The sequence below is a fragment of the Rousettus aegyptiacus genome, unplaced genomic scaffold (genome assembly GCF_014176215.1).
Source record: "Rousettus aegyptiacus isolate mRouAeg1 unplaced genomic scaffold, mRouAeg1.p scaffold_m13_p_4, whole genome shotgun sequence".
In the NCBI taxonomy this organism is placed as follows: Eukaryota; Metazoa; Chordata; class Mammalia; order Chiroptera; family Pteropodidae; genus Rousettus; species Rousettus aegyptiacus.
The window spans coordinates 10246740-10265773 of NW_023416307.1; the positions used below are offsets into that span (position 1 = coordinate 10246740).

General features: G+C 32.4%; 1 pseudogene; it reads left to right on the top strand.

Moving 5' to 3' along the window:
* Positions 1-1925: 1925 nt before the first annotated feature.
* LOC118602181 lies at positions 1926-2042 on the top strand (annotated as a pseudogene).
* The last annotated feature ends 16992 nt before the right edge of the window (positions 2043-19034 follow it).

The window sequence follows — 19034 nt, forward strand, 5'->3', positions numbered from 1 at the left end:
ATAAGGTTTTCTTGTTATTCTAATAACTTCAGTAAAAGCAGTAGCTCATTTTTCATTGGTTAGAAATGACTCTTGTGGTTGGCTAAACCTGGAATATAGCTGATTCTTGGAGTAGATCAAAGAATAAACCCAACCTGAACCATGTTGGGTGAGTTGGAAAAAGAACTTTTTGAAAGGGTGACTAAGGTGTTGTTACTACAAAATGGGCGAACAACTACCAAAAAATGAGCCATCACAATAGAAGTCCTGAAACATAAAAGTGGACATGCCAATTGGCAATTTGGAGCTCTAGTATCTAAGTGGGAGTTGGAGGTTCAAAAAAAGGTAGTTACCAACAGATAGATGATATTCAAGAAATGAAAAAAGTTTAGTAGGAAAAAGTATAGAGCAGAGAAAATATCATATGACCTAGATCTATGGGACTCTAATTTAGAGATTCAGTAGATGGTAAGAAACGTGGAAAGGAACAGCCTGCTTTTTTGTACAGGTAGGTGATCTGCAGAGGTACAACAGGCTCAGAAATTCTGTAGATGGTTCTGCATTCTCTTCCTGTTCTCTGTGCATACTCAATGAGACCTGACTGTTTTTCTAGGATACTGTTGAGAAGGATGCCTCTCTCTATCCAATCACTTCCTTTTGGTCTACTCAGTTGCTCCTCCAATCCAATCTCAGTGCTACCTTCCGGAAAATCTTCAGCATTAGTGAAATGCATTAATAGCACACTTTCTTGCTTTGAGAACCATATTTTGGGTTTAGACATTTTAAAATAAATTTTCTTCATTTCTACAGGATATTGAGAGGGAAGGAGGTAAATGTCTTTCCTCAATCTGCCACCTTTGACTTGTAGTCTAAATGTTATTTCTATAAAATAATTTCCAAAAAGTTCTGTACATTAAAAAAAGAAATCCTGCTGTGTAAACTAAGTAATAATTTCCCCCAGAAACTGAGATCAAAAATAAATAATTGAGTCAAATTAACACTTAACTAATGTGTTTTCTTTCTAATTTATTTAAAAAGTTTAAAGCTTTTGAGGAAAAAATAGGTCACGTATAACTTTCTACAATATCTTTATAATAATCAACTTACTTAATGTAACACTTCGATATTGATACTATTGGTTTTACTCAGAAACAACATTTTTGCCTTTGTACCAAAATAGGAATAAATGAGCTTTAAAAATTTTATCTCTGAAAAAAGAATGCAAGCATGCATTCATTCTCTTACTGAGTGAGTGGTTCACATTTAAAATTCTGGCTAGAATATATCTCCCTAACTCTGGTTTTGTTTGTTTGTTTGTTTGTTTATTTGTTTTTTAATTAGGAAAAATCCTTAACAAAGCTATAGCAGAAGTCAGAATACTTGCTTCAAATAATACTATTGTTAATAATTAGCTATAACTATGGATAATCAACCTCTCTGTCAAAGGGAGCTCATTTATAAAATCTTTTCATAAGATTGATGCTAGTTTGAGTATAATAAAAAATGAAACATATTACAGTGACAGACACATAATGATTGCTTAATTCACATTTGCTGAGTCTTAAAAATCAAGCTCACAGCAACTCTTGGATTTCTAGTTGAAGTATTCTGTTAGGTATTTTCACATTCAGTTAAAAAATCATTTAAAAATCTGATATGAAACCAGTATATATGGTTCACATTCATTTTAAAAGCATACATTCTGTTCATTTGTTTTTTCATTTCTTTTCTGGCATTGCCTAAAAACAGAAAATATTATAGTATGAAACACAAATTCGTTACTGAGCTTTTCCAGCTCCAAAAAAAAAAAAAAAGGAAATAAAATCCCAAACTTTTTAGACACCATGTATAAGGAAAACATTTTTCACGGCAGGTAAATATATGCCATGTCTCTAACAATCTCCAGGTGAGTGGTCTTATTTTAAATTATTCTCAAAATGATTGTGTTCTATGGCCATGCTGCCCTGAACAAGCCGGATCCCCTCTGATCTCGGAAGCTAAGCAGGGTCGGGCCTGGTTAGTACTTGGATGGGAGACTACCTAGGCACCAGGAGTCATAGGCACAAAAAATAAAAAATAAGAGATTGTAAACTGACAAGGTCCTTGCAATCTGTAAGGTCAACCAAGAGTTGCCTCACCCAAAAAACTAAAAAAATAATAAATAAATAAATAAATAAATAAATAAATAAATAAATAAAATGATTGTGATACTGAGGACAGTTCAGCTAGACAAGTGGAAATATCTTTTGACTTCATAGCTGGTTCTATATTAATGCTTTTTTTTTTTATGTGAAACAGAAACATTTTCTTTCTAATAAACATTGATCTTATCCAGTGTGAAGCTGACACATTAACCTATAGTCTGAGTGGAAATAGGTCAATTCTCATTTAATCTATTTATTCATTACCGCTGTGGTTGGAGAGTTCCACCACTTCTCTAAACCACAGTTCCATGATCTCTGAATGTGAATGAATTAGAAACCTGCCGTGTGTGTGTGTGTGTGTGTGTGTGTGTGTGTTAAGGAATTTAAGCTAATGACAATCTGAGAGTCTGCTCACCGTGTATGTTTTCGCTGCTCTTGTTCTTGTTCCTATTCTTCTATAAGAACCATGACTGAAAGTCAAACTGTTTAATGCATCATGAATTATTATTTTTTTTGCTTTGAACTTTTTCAGAATATTCTATTTGGTAGCTTATAGCTGTAAATTTTTAGTGGACAAATAAGTAGATTTTGATCTAGCTACAACATTCTGTTGTTTTGCAATAAGCCAAAGGAAATGGCAGCCCACAGGATGGAAAAATTCCTGTGTCTTCTGTGATGTAATTTGGTTTCTAGGTTACTATGTTTTTCTCTTTTAGAGTTTATTCCTTCTGTTTAGAAGACATATCCCACCAAGATCCTTCAAGAAAAGAGTACATAAAATGAATTTTTGCATCTATATATGTCCGAAATAGATTTTTGCTTTTATGCTGGATTAATAGTTTAGTTGGCATTAGTTCCTTATTGCTGTTATAACTAATTATCACAAATCTAGTGGCTTAAAATAATAAAATTTTATTTAGATTGAAGGAGACTTTTGTTTTGGAAAACCCTGCTCTATAAGTATTTTTCAGAAAGGTACCTAGACCTAGACCTCTTACTGTGATTTCCAACAAGACTAATATGCATGAGAGCTTTATTCAAGCTTAAACTTGCATGGCTGTTACCTGCATTTGCAGAATAGGATACTGAGCCTCAAAATGACATTCATCAATTTAATCTGCTGCCTGTGTGGTTCAGTATACATGCTGATTCTTTTTCCCATGAAGGATGAATGAAGAACTCTTCTGGGACATCAATCTACTGATTTCTCCCACACCTCTTTATTGAATTATTTGCTTAAAGTTTGCTATATTGCATTACATTTCTCTTTATGTTTTCTTCTCCCCTGTTTCTTCATCCCAGGGCAAATGAAAGGGTGAGAAAGAGAGAAGGTGGTAGACAGATAAGGGCAAGGTTAGGGAGAGGATGCTACTAACTTAGTGGCTTCAAATAATACAAATTTATTCTCATACAGTTCTGAAGATCAGAAGTCTAAAATGGATAGGAGAGCTACATTTCTTCTAAAGGTTTTGGAGAAAAATATGTTTTCTTGCTTTTCTTGGTTTCTAGAACTTTGTGCATTTCTTGGCTTCTGGCCTCATCTTACATCTTCAAAGTCGGCAGCAAACATCTTTTCAATATTTCCCTTTCTTAGTTTCTGTCACCAGATTGCTTTTTCTGACCTTCACCCTTTCTCTTCCATCTATTAGGACTCTTGTGGTTGTATCGGTCCTTCCCAGATAGTCCAGAATATTTTCCTCAACCTAACATCTCCAAAATCTTTTTTTCCATGTAAGGTAACACAGTCACAGGTTCCAAGAATTAAGATGTAGGCATCTTGGAGAGCCATCAGGTTGTCTACTGCAGACCCCCAAATATTCATGTCCACATGCCATATACGTTAGTCCCATTTCAAGATCCTGCAGATTCTCAAGACTTTATAGCATCATCGCAAGTCCAAAATCTCATCTAAGTCTAAAGGTGCAAATCCCATTAGAAAACATTTTATCTGGTCTCAAAATACAATGATGAGACAGGCATAGAATAATAGCTTTCAATGTCTCAGTTCAAAAAGGAGGTGGGGGAATGAAAAGAAAAAAAGGTCACCAGCCTTAAGTAATTTCTGTTGGGAAATTTTATCCAACTGGGCAAGCGACATAAGATTCAAGGCCTGAGAAAACTCTCCATGGTTCTGGCTCTACCCCCTGGCTCAGGCCTTTGCACTGGGCTCATATTCCCTTTTTCATGAACAGTATTATGAGTTGCAGCTGAGTAGTTTTTCCGGCTTGCTCCTTACCTGTAGAATTTTGGGAGTCCAACAGCCTTCCTTCATTTTGTTCTCTCTCTCTGTCTCTTTCAGTCCATCTGGCAATGTGGCTGTTGACATGACATTCTCGAGGACCCTGCAAATTTCCTTTGTATGTTTCAGAGATTTACTCTATTAGGCAACAAGCTCATCTGCAGCTCTTTCTTGGATAATCCCATCTCTGTTCTTGGCTTCTGTTTAGATAGCTGAGGGGATCTTTGAGTCCCTTTTCTAATCTCTCAAAGAGCAACATGTGAAATTGAATACTCTGATCTTTTGATCCTTCTAAAGCTCTAGTTAAAGGTTGTACAGCCACACCCTTGGCTTTCTCTCCAAAGCAGGCTTTCCTGACAGTGAACCTCCTAATTTTAGTGTCTTTGAATCTGGATAGCCTGAGAATTTTTCATGTCAAATTCTATTTTTTTTAAATTTTTTTTTTACTTTAATAGTGCTTCCAGTCTGGCTCTTTCCTTTCACTTTTTACCATAAGCAGTAGGAGGGAACTAGGTTCTACTTTCAACATATTGTTTAGAAATCTCACCTAAATATTCAAGTGCATTGCTTACAAATTCTTCTTTCTTCATAACTGTAGGATATAATTCCACTAAGCTTTCAGCAACCATGTAATAAAGATTCCTTTTTCTCTAGTTTTCGGAAACATTTTCTACATTTCCTTTTGCGTTCTCACCAATGATGGCTTTAATGCTCATAATTCTATCAACATTTCATTTATGATGATTTAGGTATTCTATCAATGAGCATGGATTGGGTGAGATGTGAGAACTGCTTTGTCATTCTGATTCCCATTTTTTTTTAATATGAATTGCTCTCTATCCAGAAGCTGTTCCACGTTTTTGTGTTTTGTTTTGTTTTGTTTTAATATCATTGAGATGTTAGTCTCCTTTGAACTAGAAACCCATTATACTAAGTTATTAATTTGTTTCTGTTAACTTGTTTATAATTTTTTTCTTCTGAAACTTTAATTTTTAATTTTTAAATTTCTAAAATTGAACTTCCTGGATTAAACCTGTAATTTAAAAATCCTTTTCTCTTTATTTACATATTTTTTGCTCTACATTTCCTTTTGTAATTGTTTTCCAGATTTTAGAAATTTTTACATATCTTTTTTTTAAGTTAAATATTAAACTCGGTTGTTTCTATTTTTTTTCTCAAGGTGTTCTTTATATAATAGTTAGAATTTTAATTTTTCTTACAATGTATATGTTTTATACAATTTCCTCTAACCTACTTTTTAGTTCGTTTTGGCACTTTCATTTAGAAGTTTTTCAAAAATACCTGGTGATCCTGAAGTGCGTGTTTATAGTTTAAAATGTGGCACTAAAAATATTCTTTGCGTCCAATGTGTGCTTGAGTGGGACTTGTTGTTTAGTGACACTACAGTGATCAGGTAACATCCAACCATTGCATCATGGTATATACAAAACTTTATATCAGTTTCCTTCTTATTCGAGGCCATTTATCATCTCTGAAAAAGAATACTATAATCTGCTGGTGGCAAGTAGGGGAGAGAATGGTAGAATTTTATTGTAATGCTTAATTTTTGCCATGCCATTGCCGTTCCTAAATGACAACCTTCAACATGCTTCAGGTTCCTGAGATGAGAGCTTTAGTCCTCCAGTCTCTCCAGAAAGTAAACTCTCTGTTTTCTTTTTTTTCTTTCTGGAAGTGAAGGTAATTACTTGACTTAAGGAGGTTGAAGAGGCATTGGGGACTGAGGTTCCTCATGTACATACTTTCAACTCCATTCTTGATTTCAGTTCCATATCATTCTCTTATGTTCAGCATCTATATTTTCCAGTGAATTATACTTACCAGTAAATGTAATATGGTAGATTCTATGAGGTTTATCTTTCACTGAAGGAATTTTACTGAAATAGCATTGACTGTTTTTGACTTAGAAATGGATAATTGTGTTTTCCAATACCACTAACTACATTTTAGGGGATGGCTCTACAGACACATTTTGGAAAAAAAAATATGTATATATATATAAATATATATTCAATATATACATATACATGTTTAAAAAATAAAGAGCAAGTTTTTATAATTAAACTCAATGTTTATTGAACCACTTTTTTTACCCATAATCAATTATGTTCTTCAGAATTTATCTCATGACTCTGTAATCAGTGCCTCCATTTGTTACTTTGCACAATTTCTTAAAATAGGCTTTCACTGTAAAATCTGTTACTCAAAAACACTACGTTTTATTTTCCACTTTCTAATATCATGACATTAATATTTTTATATTTCTCTCCATATCTCCTTACACACTTTTTTTTGAGAAACTTTGTCATTTGTTTTACTAGTTTTACATTGTCATGACTGATAAAATATTTATTTTGCTCTCTAGTTATAATTAGGTTTTCTGTGATTGGAACACAGATTGCTTCTGAAAGTTAAAAGAATAGTAAATAGTGTTCCTGGATCAGAAGACTCAGTATGGTTAAAATTGCAATGCTCCTCAAATTAACTTACAGATTCCACAATGTCACAATCAAAATCCCAGAATTCTTTATTTTTATTGACAAGCTAGTTTTAAAATGTATGTGGAAAATAAAGGACTTAGAATAGTCCAAACAGTTTTGGATAAGAAGAACAAACTTGGAGGACCTTGTAGTAAATTGCAGCATCTCCCAGCATTTCAAAAGGATTTCTAGTGAGTAAAACTACTTTACTATCCCGTGAGCTATAACTGCACTTTCTCCAGTACGATTTGGCTCTCAGCCCTAGAAGAAGTTTCTTTCTTAGGCGTTTTTTTTTTTTTTTTTTTTTTTTCCAGTCCTAGGAGGTGATGGCTACTTCCTATATCTGATATTACTATATTCTTTAGAGTTTTTATTTTTCTCTTATTAGTCAAAACCTCATTACTACAATTCCCATGTTAATAATCTTTATGTTAAATTCTCTTTTTCAAATTACTGTGTGGGTTCTGTGTCCTGATTGAATCGTAATGGACATATTGCCAATAAATAAATAAATAAATAAATAAACCAAGTGTACACCAAGTGATGAATATATAAATAAATTGCACAATCATACAATAAAGTATTTATCAGCACTAATGCACTTCTGATATAAGCAATTATATTGTTAAATACCAAAACATTATTCTAAGAGAAAGAAATGAGAAAAAAGATTACCTACTGTACAATTTAATTTATATGACATCTGAAAAATAAAATAGGGCATAATTCAAATCAGTGGTTGTGAGGGGCAATTGTTACAAATCCACATGATGGTACATTTGGGGATGAGCAAGTATTCCTTGTTTTGTTTGTGAACCTTATTGAACTAGTTAGATAAATAATATTTATTATAGGGAGAGAGGATTTGCTATAAATATCTTTTATTCTCTATGGTAACATACTGTTACAAGTATGTTACTCACTTACAGGAGAATATTCTTAACATATATTTTAATACGTTCTCTAGCAATTCCTCAAAGTTGACTCATTTTAATTTACTTCATATTGGCCTCACGTCCTCCTACAATTTGTTTTCTCTAGAGTTAGTGATTACTTTCCTTTTGTCTTAAATTTTCACATTTATCGCATCTTCAATATTTTAAAGGTTTTTACTTCTACCCTCTCATGAAATACACTTTTCTCAAAAGCTTTGCTTTTGCAGTCTTTGTCCTAATCAAGTCTGGACTTACTCTTCTGGGCATGTCTTCCCTGCTTGATTTCACTGGATTCATTTTCTTCTCCATTTCATCTTCCTTTTTATTGTTTAATACTTTTACTATAAACTCATCTCTGATTTTCTAAAAATGGATAAATGTAAGCTTAAATTCTGGAGATCTTAAAATATCTTTATTTTTTACTACATTTCAATCAATAGATGTGAAAATATAGGCTGAAAGTAATTTTCCACAGACACTTAAATTTTCAGATTACAGATGAGATGACTTGTGCCAAATTAATTCTTTTTTCTTTTGTTGCTAAACTATTTCATTTCTCATTAGAGTTTTTGATTGATACTTCAAAGCAATGTGCTATATGTCAATCTGTGTATATATTTTTGTTAATTTTACTAGGAGATTGATTAAACCCTTTGAAAACATTTGTTTTCTGCTCAGGAGAGTCTCCTGTATTGAGTCCTTTAATAATTTTTTCTCTTCTATTACATGAAGCTCTTTGAAATCCCCTGGTCTTCCGAGAACATCGCTCCTTTCTAGTAATTATTCTTCTCCCAACCCCATCCTTCTGGATTTTGTTAAGAGTTACCGTATTATGATATGACTCAACATGCTCTGAGTACAGTTGGTTGGTCTGAGGGAAATAATTGAACCAAGAAAGGTCAATGAGTTTCTGGGATTTTTTTTTTTTTCAAGTAGTGTTAGAAAGAGGTCAAAAATGTTTGATTTCCAGGAGCTGAATTTTAGGTTGTAAAGCTCAGTGTTCACATTTATTGATATACAGAGAAAGTTCTGATGAGAAGTGGGTTATACCTATATTAATTAATGCCTATATCTATATTTCCATCTATGTCTACATTCATTTGTATCTATTTCAAATCAATACCTATATGAAACATAAATCTATGTCTATATCTATGGCAGTTGTTTTCAATTAGGAGGAATTTTTATTCCCAGGGTACATTTGGCTATTATGCTGAGGGAGGTACCACTGAATCTAGTGCTTAGAAGCTGAAGATGCTGCTAAAGAGTCTACACACACACAACAGCTTCCCATCGCAGAGAATTATCTAGCTCACAATGCTAATAGTACCAAGTTTGAGAAACTCTGATGTAGAAAGAACTTTAGTAAAAACGAGATCCCTGGTTATGTTTCCTTACTTAAGTATTACTCATCTCCTCATTCTTATTTCTCAAAAATACCTCATTATCATTAAAATGCATTCCTCTTGTATGCTTAAACTAATTTAAATGATATTTTAGTTTATTTCGACGAATGATATCTAAACTAACAGTGACTTTTCCTATTCATTTTAATGTGTATTGAATAGTGATAGATATCTTAATGTATTTGAGTCATGCTGTTTCATTTTTGGTTACCTTATATCCCAGCATTTTTATTCCTGATGCACACATAGGGGTGAAAAGAATATTTAAAAAAATAAATAAATAATATACAGATATGAAAAATATAGCTCAGTGTAAATTTTATAAATGTATAGAATGCCTTCGCTTTCAGTACTTATGACCATCAATGACTATCGGACTGGAGGTATTGCTGCCTTTTAGCAGCCAAAATGTGTTCTGAATCAGAAAATAACATCTGATTTGAGGCCAAGATTTTTCCCAAAGAAAGCACTCTGAAATTTGGACTTTTCTAGTCAGTAACAAACTTTCCCTGAGGTTAGTGCATTAAAAATGCCCTGGCTGTCTGAATTGCGGGTGGCTGCAAGTATGAGAAAATCCTATTATTAGAAATGGAAGAGAGTTCTATATTAATGAAAAGCACAGAATATTATGAAAAAAAAATCCAAATGTTCTTGGGTAGATTACCAATTGCATTTGTGCATTTTTTTCTTTAAAATTTTCTATTGAATATTTAGACTTTAATATTTGTGAATTATCTATTTTTTTGTGAATTACTTTTTTTTTAACTAAACACTTCAATGTCATTTTTATCAGCTAATGTTGTGCCTTTAATTGGAAGAAGTGGAAATCAATTTTTCTCTAATAACTAGGAAAATTTATTGGCTCACATAGTCAAATGCCCAGAGGTGATTGCACCTTCTGGGCTGGTTGATTTGACTATGTTTCTAACTTCCTGTTTCTTTCTCTTTATTCTAGATTTCAGTTTAAGTTTTATCCTAAGGCAAAATTCACAATGTACTTCTAAGATGATTTCCAATAATCTTGTAGGATATGGTGCGTGCTATCTGTGTAAGTACCAGTGGGGGATGAGGGGAGAAATCTAGTAATCTTAAAGAACAAGAGATATTCCTTCTCATTAGCTCCCAGAAAGGACAATTTAGTTCACACGATTATGCTCTGACTAGCATAATGTCGCCTTCCCTAACTCTTACATAAACATGGAGATACACACAAATCACCTCTGGCCCCTGTAAAAACACAGATTCTTATTCAGTGGGGTCGAAGTCAGATAATTTACATTTTTAACAAATTTCTGTGGAATTTCTATATTGCTAGTCCTTGAGTCTTTCAAATGATAAGTGCTCCTCATATTTTTTTACTGTCAGAAATAATAATTTTTGATCAACTATTTTAGAATAAAATTGACCATTAATTGTTTTAAGAAGTCAGTATTCAATTCTGCTCTGGTTCTTAATGATCTTTTCTGCCTCTCTAGCGTGAGAAAGAACTTTACAAGTTGCCATTAGAACAAAAACTACTAAATCAGAACATATTTTATGAAAATTTTGAGAAAGATTTTAAAAGACAACCCCCACATTATTTTTTGCTGTCATTTGTTCAGAAATAATACTAGAGAAAAATAAATATACTGAGAAAATATTGTCTTAGATTTCAGAATAAGTGACAGAATGCTACAATAAAATTTAGTGTTTTGAATAAACTACTCCATTTTGCTATAAATCGGTAATGTTGACATTAGGAAACTATTTTAGGACCAAACAGAAACTATGTTTTAGCCTTTTTAGGAGTGTTTCATCTCAGTTGTCAACCAAAGAAGGAATTGAGGATATTCTAACACGGGATTCTTTAAGTTCCTTTCCAAGAAAATGTGCATGGCTAACTCTATGACAAGTTCATCTCAAAGTTAAAAGTATAATGCTCATTAGAAAAGTCACAGAACATTTCATAATAAAATATGAGTGTCTCTTCCGCTCTAAGTTTTTAGTTAAAATCTATCACTCACAGTAGTCTTTGCCTTTTCAAAATGTTCCACTGACTTTCTAGACCTTAAAACACACGACTGGTTAATTTTTTAGTTTACATTCAGTATTCTGACTTCTAATTTCACTGACAGACCATTTCCTCCTTTCTCCAACCCTTAACAATCCTCTAAAGAAAAACCTAATTTCTTGACAACTGCTGTCTAATCCCTGGTAGTTCATTCATAGATTTCTTTTTCTTAAGGCCTTTTCAAAGCTCACACTTTGTCCCTCCATGAGTTTTCTTTTTTTTTCCTGGAATATTATATCCATATTTCAAAACTTATTGAAATGTGTATTGCTCTCAAGGACACAGTAATCTTTCCTTTACATACATTTGTAATACTACTTTCTAGAACATATGAATCTAGTGCATTACAATATCTGTTACTATTGTCTTATATTATTTAACTCATGCACTGTTCTTTAATATGTGTTATTTATGCCCTATGCCTTTCCCTAGTATTTCACCTTATAGATACAAGTATCTCAAAAGATATTGAATTGATTGATTACAATAAAAGTAAAAAGAAACTGTTACATTAAAAGTTTAACTACTACATTTTGAAAAATGACTATGACAAGTATTATCTACAGAATATTTTCTTTACTACATTGTTGAATGCTTATCCTGGATCAAGAACTATAAATAATTCCCCACCTTAGAAGAAATAAACTCACATTTGAGCATGGAATGACCTATTAAAACCATCACATGTTGATGGACTACTTTGCTGTTCTGTAAAATTTAGAATGAAGAAGTATTTACGTTTGTGTTCTCTATTTTATGTTAGCCAAATTGCACTAAGATTGGTTTGGTTAAAAAGACAATGATTTGAAGGTATGTTTCAAAATATTTTAATGAGCCTCTTGAAGTTTTAAAAAACTATGCCCTTGAACATGTATTTAGGTTTGTTTATTACCTCCATAAATTTGCATTCTTCATCTTACAAAATTTAAGCAGTGGCTAATGTACCCTCTGGCCAAGACAGAAGCACAAGGGAAGGTTCTTGGTAATCAAATATTTCATAGTTTGCATTGAGATAGGTTTCATCTCACAAATAGATCACGAGCAAGGGAATTTCTATTTACCAGAATATCGTCACTCTGAGTGCACATTAACATTATCTGGGAAGCTTATAATAAAATACTAAAGCCTAGGAATTATTCTACAACAAATAAATCTGAATCATAGTGGGTTGAAGGGTTCAGACATGGATATGTTTAAACACTCTCATGATGATTCAAGTGCATAACCAGGATTAAGATGACTTGACCTAGGGAATGATTAGTGAGTAAATACATCAAACATTTATACATATGACATGTGTACAACCTTTTATACTATTGTTCAGGCCCCACAAATTTTTCGGAAGGTTTGCCTTTCTCTCCTTTGGATCTTTACTTCTGCTTTAGGCAAAGAGTTGGCTTAAATGCTTGGTTTTTGAACGACCATTTGAATCCCTAGGAACTTTCTTGTTAACAGAAAGGTAAGTTTGTTCTTTGCCAAGAGAGTTTTTATTGCCTGCTAATAACATTCCAACTTTTTCCACTTTAATCATTAGTCTTTTTATGGATTGAATTAAATTCTGTGTGCTTTCAATGATACACTCTAGTTACCTCAATTCTCAGCAGATTCTAAAGTTTCCTTTCCCTGGAGGTATCTTCATTTAGTTGTAGAAAACTAATGGAGAGGACAGCCAAAGACTTCAACAATGCTCCAACCAAAAATAGATCATTATACCAGGCAAGACTTTTGATAAGAATTTGGCTTCCTTTTTTGTTTTATCACAAGCAGAGAATGTGCAGGCAATAACAATAACAAAAATAAAAACTGCTCTTCTTCTGTTAGTAATTATCACTGTAAAATAATATATTTAATGTAGTTTATACATTTTCTTTCACATCATTTTACTTAAATCTTGAGCTTGGATAAAGACCTTTAAGGAAGTGACTTACTCTTTAATACTCAGGATTAAGCATTTCATAAAGAATACCAATAAGAGACCATTTGGTCAATTTCAACAAAAACAAATATTTTTTGTCAATATATGTACCACTAAAATTGTAGACATTGTCTTTCTTTTAGGAGTCCATCCAATAATGTATCCCTTATTATTATGCCTTCTCTTTGGCATATATAGATTTTCCTTCTAATATTAATGAGGAAAACTGAAATTCCTCATTTTGACTCATATCTAGTCTTCTCTCTGTACTTTTTTTTTCTTTTAAAAACCAAGAATACAAACCTACAATTTGTGATTCTGATTTCAACCTCCTTTCTTTCCATCGAATTCTCCGTGTGCTGTAACTTGACTTCCACCCCAATAATTCCTCTAAACTTGCCTTAATTATCTCCCAAGACCCTATTTTTGCCAGTCCACATCCTCTAGTAGTAGTGAAACTGTGTGTTTGGAGGTAGAAAATGGTGAAATATCTCCAGAAATACCCAGAGCTCTGGTACCTTACCTAACTGCATAAGTGTATGAGAAAATAAAAAAGAAAGAGAGAGCGAGTGAGAGAGAGAGAGAGAGAGAGAACTTTTTCTTACAGTTTAGAACATAATTTGATGCCTTTATACATTTCACCCACTTCCTTCATTAAAATATTAAAATAACTTTCTTCTAAATAATTTTGTACTCCTTCCAGCATTCTTACCAAAGTCCATATGCTTTCCCTATTAGCCAAGATTCTTCTAATTGCCTCTTTGGCTTGATCGTCTTCCTTTGAGTAGTTAACACCATACTCTCTGCTCCCCAACCACCCCCCCAGGACAGTCTCTCCTTCACAGTGCTAAAGACAGTCTTTTCTAACATGAAAATCTGTTAATTCCACTCTCACGTCCAAAACTTTATTGGTTAAAATCTAAACACCTTCCACAGTATTTAAAGTATTTTGTAATCTGGTATATCTCTTCTTTCACTTAAGTTCAAGATTTTTCAGTTCTTTCTGTGGTTTTCTCAACCACACGTGTACCTAGCTCATCTTCTTGCAAAGCCTTTTCTCTGAAGTTAAATCTGATTCACATATGTCTTTTCAAGTAAGAGGTAATGCGGCAGTTCTTAATTATGCCAAAGCTAACTTCATTGTCATCCTTCTCTCCCCTGTGATGCTCTAGGACAGGAATTATCTCTTCTAATTTTCCATTGGCATAACTTCAGAAATATTCTCCTCCAGGAGAGATTTCTCCTTCATCTTTTTTTTCTTTTCTTTAATGTCCTGATTCAAAAAGCAATGCCTATCAAGTAGAAAGCTTTTGGTAAATATTTGTAGATAAATGATATACACAATGAACAAGGTAACTCTAAACATCATCGTGGCCTTCACGCAAATATAGGTTTTCATTTTTTCAGAAGGAAATATGTGAACAAGAAGAAAAACACTGATAAAATTATTCTTGTAAATGTTATTTTAAGATTAGGCAGAAAATGGTGATAAAAATCACTCTTTTAATCGGTTCTACTATTACCATCATCAGCATGGAAGGAAGATTTGACCTTGTTGTTGAAGATTAATTTTTCTTTGAGATTGTTGTGCTTTCATTAAATTCAATATTTGGTTTTGAGGTAAAGAAGCTTATAATAGGTACAGTGAATTACATGATTAGTCTTTTCTTTAGTAGATTGGGAGGTTAATCTGCATACAAATAGAAGATTCTTAAAATCATTTTTTTTTTTGTATAATCGAATCTAAACAATTCTTTCTGATTTGACTTCTACTCTCTAAAGAAAGACATACAGTTAGAAGTGTTACTGAAATTACTTTTCTATGATTTGTTGCAAAGTGTTCTTAGTAACTGAACGTACATACTTTTTATCTTCCCTCAGATGATGCCTTCGAGTTATTCTGTAAGATAGAGACACTCTATGTAATCAGAATTTATAGTTAGGTTATGAATGTCACTTTATCATTTAGAGTGTTAGAGACGTTCTCATTACCCTCTTAACATTCACAGTGCTGTCTCTTGATAACTACACTTTTTAAATTTTGGTGTTCACACATTTTTCCCACGACATATATTTTATGGTAGAGCATGAGGGACAGAACTGAGCTAACTGGAGCAATATCATTCAATAGACATGAGACTTTATCAAAATTCAACAATGAGGCCAAGACATTTCTAGGATGGCATGCTCTGTCTTTGTAACTTCTGAGGTGGTGAAAGGTATAAATATGAATCTTGCTGCGGTTATTATGTCTCCCTGAAGGAAGTCACCTTCAGGATGAGGCTTATAAGGAAAGTTAGAGTAGACTAACTAAAAAATTGTGCTTTTGGATGAGGTAGCACAGCAATAAAATCAAACAAAACACAAACCTTCATACTCTCCTGGTAGATGACTCAGGAAATCCACTTTATTGTTCAAACTAATTGAAGTTATATTTTCTATCCTAAGCATTACATAAAGCATTTTTATAAATCGCCACAGCAAAGTTGTTGCTTTCTGTAGGCAATTGTTTTGATAATGTGTTTGCAGTGGCAATGAAGAACACTCTTTACCAAAAATAGCCTTTCCCTATTTAATGAAAGTACAGAAATTCCATGAAGGCATCAAATATATCAATGGATCTTGTGGTGAATACAGAAAGCCATGCTGAAAGAATTAGGACAAAGGACTAGAATATTTTGGTGAGTAGAATGTAAAATAAAAAAAAAAAATTGGTTTCACCAAATTCTACACAAGTTTGAATGATGGGGAGCTGGGCTGTGACTGGGGAAGGGTTTTGCTGGAGCTTCTAAGGAGATTTGGAACAGAAGGATGTGAGGTTCACAACTCACAGAGATTGTGTTTACTTCAAAAAGTGGTCCCCATGCCAATACAGTAGTTTCCCTCTACCAGCAGAGAATATGTACCCCAAATCCCTGTGGATGCATGAAATCACAGAGAGAACCAAACCCTATATATGCTACATATTTTTCCTATACATATATATCTACTACAAACTTTAATTTATAAATTAGGTACAGTAAGAGATTAACAACAATAATAAAAAATAGAACAATTATAATGGTATACTATAATAAAAGTTCTGTGAAAGTGGTCTCTCTCAAAAAGTCTTATTTTACTGTACTCAACTTTTTACTTAAAAAAAAAAAGCTTTAAGGTTTCTCTTTGACATATCTGAATTAGCATCACCACTCATGTATTTTGGATCCGTTATTAAGTAAAATGAAGGTTACCTGAACACAAGCACTGTGAAACTGGGACAGTTGATTTAATAACCTAGATGGCTACTACATTATGGATACACTGGACAAAATAATGATTCATGCCCTAATTGGGATAAAGTGGGACTATCATCATGCAACTCAAAATGACTCTGGAAATGTTTATTTCTAGAAACTTCCATTTAATATTTTCAAACTATGAATAACTACAGATGACTGAAACTTTGAAAAGTGGAACCAGAGATAAGGGAGAATTACTATATATATATATATATATATATATATATATATATATATATATAAATATATAATGCTTTATGTCAATGCAGATAGGTGGAGAATAGAAACAGAATATAACGAATAAAATATTTGCACTAGCTATTTTTTGAGTGTTCAGACTCTTTTTGCTTATTGAACTTTTGAAGGTAAATTAATATCTTTGTGTTTAGTAAAACAGAACATATGTTAGGTTTAAGCAACATTAAAAAATAGGTTAAATCAAGTTATAGCTGAATATATTCCCAAAATATACTTACCAAGCTTATTTGACAACTCTCATTTCTCGGTGCAATTATGAATTCCAGTGGAGACTGAGTCAAGGGTGGAATTTTGCTGTTTTTAAGTCCTGTGGGTTGTTTGAGTATAATTTAGGGAGAGGCCAGACTAGTGAACTTTTGTCTCCATAAAAGAGTGTTGTTTATGACTTGACCATGTCTTGCCTATTAACTGCTTCCCTATTTGAACCAATAAATTTTCACAGCATCCACCAAACTAAATGGAAGCTGAAACTTCACGACAGGTTGCTAATGTCACATGCAAGCTTGTTACAAATCAGCATAAACATTAAATGACCCATGAGCACAGCATTTGAGCCATACTTAATTTTTTAACTTTATGTGGAAAGCAGAATTCAAAAGTCCCCTTCAAATTTGTTGATTTATCATGCTAGTGCTTAGAAAAAAATAAAATTACCAAAAAATTTTTTCCATCTATTAAATATAATGAGGAAATATATACTAGAGGAAACCAAAGTTCTTAAGTCCAACTCTCTGGCAGAACATAGAAATATATGTGTATATATGTACATACACACATTCTGTTTGATGCATGTTTAATGCTGAGGAATGTACTCAAATGTTTTATGGATATTTATTTAATATATCAGTTGCCTTTAAATAACTTACATTAGTACTTTATTTTTATTTCCTCTATTGTGATAATTATTTATGTGCAATAACAAAAAAAATTGATATATTATAAATCAGATCCAGTGTGCCAGTATTTCCTAAATCGATAAGAATGTGTATTACTTAAATAAAGCCTCAAGTGTAACTATACATTCTTTGTCAAAATACTGTGCTCTTGGAAGTTTCAAATGTTTTTTAAATTCAATTTTGATTATTAGATAATCAGAATTGACATGCCAAATGTTGAATTCTGATATCATATTGTGTTATAAATCAGGATGAATCTAGAGTAGTGATAGGCAAACTTTTTCGGCAAAGGGAAAGACAATAAATATTCTAGCTTTGTGAACCATAGGTCTCTATCGAAACTAAACTTTGTTATTTTAGCCTTGAAAGCAGCCACAGACAACATGTAAATATATTAGGTGGCTATATTCCAATAAAGTTTTATCTACAAAAACAGGCGGTGGGCTTGATTTGGTTCATAGGCCATAGTTTTGCTGACCTCTGATCTAGATATATAAAATATATTGTTTGTAATTAGACAAATGTATTCAGTATGGCTTCAATCCAACATAGTTATTTATTACATATGCTAATAACCTACATATGTAAATATAATTTTTTGATATCTCAAAAAGAAAAGTAATATCAAAAGGTTAACCAAAATGACTTGATTATCATCAAAAAGAGTTAAGAATATCACTTAAAATAAACTTATGAAAAAAGTAAAGAAAAATTTTAGTGGATTTATGAAATTCATATCTCTCAATATTTTGAATTTTTTCAGGATAGCACATATTACCATAAGTTTTAAAGCAACAAATGTGAATATTTTTGTTTCATTTTAAAAAGTCTGTGTCTACTTGACTGTCATAAGGTTTTAACTTTTGCATAAAATTAATCAATATTATTATTAATGTCAACTTACATAAAATTGCTATAATAGAAATGCAGCAAATGATCGTATTTCATAAAATAAAATGTAAAATTTTTTAATCAAAAAAATTTCTAGCATGTAAATATCTTAAGGCATGTAATATCTTGTTATTTTCTCTATCACGTTTGCCATCAAAATTGATAATATTTTTTAATGGTTTTCTCATATTAGCTACAATATGTAAAGAACTTGGAAGTTATCACTGTATTATTACAATTTTTAAAAAGCTGCATAAACTGAAAATAAATAACTTCTTTTGATTTTATCAGAGAACTCATATTGCAGGGAACATACTTTATAATATGAGCAGACAACAAATCTGAGATTTATAGTCAAGGTGCCCTAATCTGGTATAGATGCTGTACAAATCGTAAACTGGTAGGAACACTTGAATGGGAATTTTGACAATTTGTTGTAGGCTGACTGTAAACTAGCATAGAAATGAGAAACTCCTGTGGGTCACAATCTTTAGAGTCTCCCACTTTCATGGATTCTACTTCTAGAAATCTCTTCAGGTTCT